Source organism: Nicotiana sylvestris, chromosome 1 (assembly GCF_000393655.2).
Source record: "Nicotiana sylvestris chromosome 1, ASM39365v2, whole genome shotgun sequence".
Taxonomy (NCBI): domain Eukaryota; kingdom Viridiplantae; phylum Streptophyta; class Magnoliopsida; order Solanales; family Solanaceae; genus Nicotiana; species Nicotiana sylvestris.
Window position 1 is genome coordinate 153,007,344 of NC_091057.1, and position 5,652 is coordinate 153,012,995.

A 5,652-nucleotide genomic window follows, 5' to 3' on the forward strand; every position below is an offset into this window, starting at 1 on the left:
TTAGCCACAAAGTAAAACTCTCTACAAGATAGACATTCACTCTAAATAGAATTCTATTCATAACAATCCCCCTTGAATGTCTACTCAATAAGTAATGTGCCTCATTAAAACCTTAACTAAAATAAAACCCAATGGGAAAAAAATTCTAGAAAAGAAAAAAGAGTACACATATCTAACAATACGCCTTTTGGTTGCCTCGTTAAAAACCTTGCAAGGAAAACCCAGTGGGACAAAACCTTGTAAGGGAAAAAGAGTGCAACGCACATTAACTCCCCCTGATGAGAGCATCAATTCACATCTTTAAGCATTTGCATTTCAATCTTGTGCACCGTCTTCAGAAGATCTTTGGTAGGGATTTGATAAACAAATCAGTCATATTAACTTGAATGAATATGTTGAACCTTGAAATCATCAGTCGTGATAGATATATAATGTCTTTACAAATATCGTGGAATGGCTCTTCAATATCTCCATAGAGGTATCCTCGCTATCACATTATCATGCTTATAGTTATAGCAAGATACATTTGTGCATAAATTGCATTGAGGATGTGGTACTTCAAGATCAAGAATTGTATATGCTTCAAGCAACTTAAATCCTTCATGGATTGTCATATAAGCCATCTAAAGAGACTTTAGATGTATATCAAGTTTTCATGTCATGCTAGACAAATAAGATATCGAATACCGATTGCACATATAATTGACTTTATACTTTAAAGTGTTTGAACTACAGGTCCAAAACAACATATCTTTCATGAAATCAATTCTATTCGAATTGTTTCTTCATACTTAAGATCCTCATATATATTTAGTGCTATCATAGATGTCGTCGACGAACATTTTATATCGGTTCCAACCTCCTTATTTTTTCATAAAGACATAACATAAAGATCTCTTTATTCATATATTCAGGTACCTGAATCTCTCGTGAGATTTTATGAAGTGTTATGTCATGTGATCTTCTAGATAACTTGCCTCCTTATTATGATCACTTTGATCATTTGCTCATCTTCTTTATCAAGAAGTTCTATTTGAAACCGATTTGTCTATACGCTTTAAGCGTACTATTGTCACGACCCAGATTTCTCACCTTCGGGGGGGGGGGAGGGGGGTCGTGATGGCGCCTACTGATAGGAGCTAGGCAAGCCAACTTAATTACTTTCCATTGAACACATAACCCTTTTTAATAATTACAGCATTTAAGTAAAAGCAATGAAAAACAACATTATAAGCGGAAGTCTTAAATTTTAAATAACTGAATAAAATACGAAAATTTCCAACAAGAATCTCTATCCAAGAACTGGAGTCACAAACTCACGAACTACTAAGATTTTTCTAAATACAATGTTTTGAAAGAAAATATAGGACGTCTATCTCGAATACAAGAGATAACATCTGAAGAAAAGGATAGATGAGACTCCGGGCCTGCGGACGTATGCAAGTCTACCTCGGTGTCTCTGGACAGAAAGCTTGCTCCCAGACTGCTATTGCTGCTCAAATGCTGCTCCAACACCTGGATCTGTGCAAAAAGATGCACAGAGTGTAGCATCAGCACAGCTGACCCCATGTGCTGATGAGTGTCTGGCCTAACCCCGGCGAAGTAGTGACGAGGCTAGGACCAGACTCCAGATAAACCTGTGCAGATATATATACACAAATACAACAGAGAAAACAACATAAATAAACAATTAAAGTTGGGAGGGGAAACATGCTTCGGGGTAGCAAATGAAAGTAAAATCTCAGAAATATTATGGAAATACTACACTTTAACTTACACACGGAATAAACGTAAATACAACTGTCACTTTTAAATTTTTTATCTTGTTGCAGACGTGCAACTCTATCCCATTTCTCATAATTTCACGTGGTAGGCGTACCACTCGCTCCCATTTCATAATATCACATGGTAGGCGTACCACTCGCTCCTATTTCAATATATCACGTGGTAGGCGTACCACTCGTTCTCATTTCATAATATCACGTGGTAGGCGTACCACTCGTTCCCATTTCATAATATCACGTGGTAGGCGTACCACTCATTCCCATTTCAATATCATTTGTGGTAGGCGTATCACTCGCTCCCATTTCAATATCATTATCTTGTGGTAGGCGTACCACTCGCTCCCATTTCTTTCAACACAAAACACAATATAATCCTGGCAAAGGAAAACAATAACAAATAATCAAATGTCTCGGCAAGGGAGAATCAGTTATAACCAATCCTATTCAATTTTTACTTAGCACAATTAAAACCAATACTCAGTATCAAGGCTCATCAAACAAGTCTTTCATAGAATCAATTAAGAATACACAATTATCAATTTAAGACCCACGGTCATGCTCGACACCAACATATGGATACTCGTCACCATGCCCATACACCATACTCAACACATAACAAGTAGCAATTATGACTCAACTCCTATTCCCTCAAGCCAAAGTTAGATCGAACATTTACCTCGATGCCTTAAACTCAACTCAAGCCTCAAATATAGCCTTACCCCTCGATTCCGCCACAAAACCGCTCGAATCTAGTCACAAATTACTTAAATGTATCAACAATTGCTAAATGAATCAATTTGAATGCATAAAAATGAATTTCCCAAAGTTTTGCCCAAAAATTCCCAAAATGCCCCCGGATCCACGTGGTCAAAACCCGAGGTTCAAACCAAAATCCGGTTACCCATTCCCCCATGAATCCATATCTATGATTTTTTTTTGAAATCGGACCTCAAATTGAGGTCCAAATCCCTAATTTTAAGAAAACATAAGCTCTACCCAAAATCCGCATTTTCACCCATGGAAATCCTTGATTTTAAGATGAAAACATGTTTAATGATGTAAATGATTGAAGGAATTAAGTAAAAATCGACTTACCAATGATTTGGAAGAAGTTTGGTCCTTGAAAAATCGCCTAAGGGGTTTGGGTCTTGAAAGAATGTGAAAAATAAAGCTTAAAATCGTCTAAGTATGAAAAATGCAGGCCTTAGATGTGGGAAATGCGAACATGGGTTCGCAATTGCGAACCCTGCAGGTCTGGGAAATGCGAAGATGAGTTTGCATTTGCGAACTCTGAAGAACTCTGGGAAGTTCGCATTTGCGAAAAATAATGTCGCATTTGCGACGGCCAACTATCGCATTTGCGGACAATTATTCGCATTTGCGAAGGCTGAGCTCATAGGAAGGCATTGCATTTGCGATGAAAAGCTCGCAATTGCGAAGCCTGCAGAACTGAAAAATACCAGATTTTACAAAGGTTCAAAATGCAACTCGACACCTATCCAAATCTCACCTGAGCCCTCGGGGCTCCAAACCAAACATACACACAACCTCAAAAACATCCTACGGACTTACTCGTGTCATAAAATCGCCAAAATAACATCATATACATAGGATCAAGCCTCAAAACACATGATTTCTTCCAAATTTTCATAAAACACTAAATTTCCATTTTAAGTCCGAAACACGTCAAATGACGTCCGTTTTCAACCAAACTTTTCAGCTAGTGCTTAAATCATATATAAGACTTGTACCGGACGTCAGAACCAAAATATAGGCCCGATACCATAGTCTTCTAATCACATTTCATTTCCATTTTTCTTAACTAATTCCAGAAAATAATTTCACACAAAAATTCATTCTTCGGGCTTGGGACCTCGAAATCCGATTCCGGGCATACGCCCAAGTCCCATATTTTCCTACGGACCCTCCGGGACCATCAAATCACGGGTCCGTTTACCCAAAATGTTGACCGAAGTCAATATTAATCATATTAATATCAAAATTCATCATTTTTCTCACAGAATTCCTATTTAAGCTTTTCGGCTACGCACCCGGACTGCGCATGCAAATCGAGGCAACCCTAAATAAGGTTTTCAAGGCCTCGGAGACACAGAATGAATAAGAAATCAGGTGATGACCCTTTGGGTCGTCACAACCATAGACTTTGTCCTCCTAGGACTTAATAGGAACATTTGCAATGAGAATATAGTTACTTTCTTTGGGTCAGCAAATGCGTTTGGCATGCTTTGCAATATATTGCAAATGAATTATCCTTTTATGAACTTCAAGTTCATATTATTTCATTCGAGGATCTAGATGTACAAAATGATAATTCATTCCACGTAACTTTTTCTCAACTGTTTATCATATCTCCCCCTCATGTTAGAAAAATTAACTTGTTTCCTCAACTTTGAGAACCCATCTTTGTGCGTTATGGTGTTAATCAAAATATACACCGCAGATCAACAATAATAAGATGAAATTATTTGGTTCCTAACCCTGAACCACTTGTGAGGGGAGAAAATAATATACTTTGATATATAACGTATATCAAATTGATATAGATAACTTTGTTCTCATAAGTAATAGTTTAGCTATTAAGTGGAGGCACTCAATAAATCATTTTGCTAAACTAACTGTGATGTAACCCAACTTATCAAGATAAACGATCTTGGATAGAAAATCTGGAAATTATGCTCTAAATTAAATTATTGAGCAAATTATCTCGCAAACACCAAGTTGCGGGTTAATAATAATCGCACATGTAACCATCTTATAGATGTATCTTATATGGTATACATGGCAGGTGAATGAGCTCATATTCACCTTTGATATTTCCAGCATTCATGGGATTCAATCCCAGTTTTAGTTGGTCAATTATTTAATGAGAACAAGCAATATAAGAGAATTCGTAAAGAACTTTCTAGTTCTTTAATATTTCCCCATGTGAATTCTCTATTATTTTTGCACATCATACTTAAATTAATATGGTCAAACCAATTATGCCAACTGAATAAATTATCAATATTGATAAACTTCAGATTTACATCATGACGTGTGCATTATCAATAAACTCCAAGTTTTATGATATAGATTTTTATATCAATAACCATCCACTTTAGTGTGGTGTTCTTTTATTTGTGTCGTACAAATTGGAAAATAAAGCGGGTAGCTTTTCACATACATATTATTCAACTACAAGTTGTAGTAATAGAAGATATTAAATCTTTTCAATATTTATAGTCTCAATATAATCAACCGCTTTTGCGTGTACTTTGAAAACTGAATAAGTTTCTTTGAGACTTACTACAACACAATACCTTATTGGTAATCAATTGTGTTTCTCCAAAATAGTGATAATTGGCTCTTCCAGAGCTCTCAATTAATTTTGTACTATCACATATTCATCAACATCCATATGATCATATATCTCTTTCAAGGAGAAAGTTATGTCATTATGGTTATGGTCAAAATTATATACAAGATATGTTTCTTGCATTAATGTTATTCTTTAATAATCACATTACTAAAATATTTTGGCGCACAATAGGTACATGACCAATGACCAATCATGCCATAATAATGACATTATTTTCTTATATCATCTCAAACCCCCTTCTAGAGGTGAGTGTGGTATATTCACTACTACTAGCATGTTCATATTCTTCCAAGCATGAATATGTATTCATAAATCAGATGTTATCACATTCACATCATGAATGGACCATAATCATCTATATGTGTTTTACAAAATCTCATGTCAAATCAATGGCAAATATTACTTTCACAAAGTGAAGGATTATTTTGAGAATACTTATTGTTCTCATTACCACAATGATGATGATATAATTTCGTCTATTACCACGTC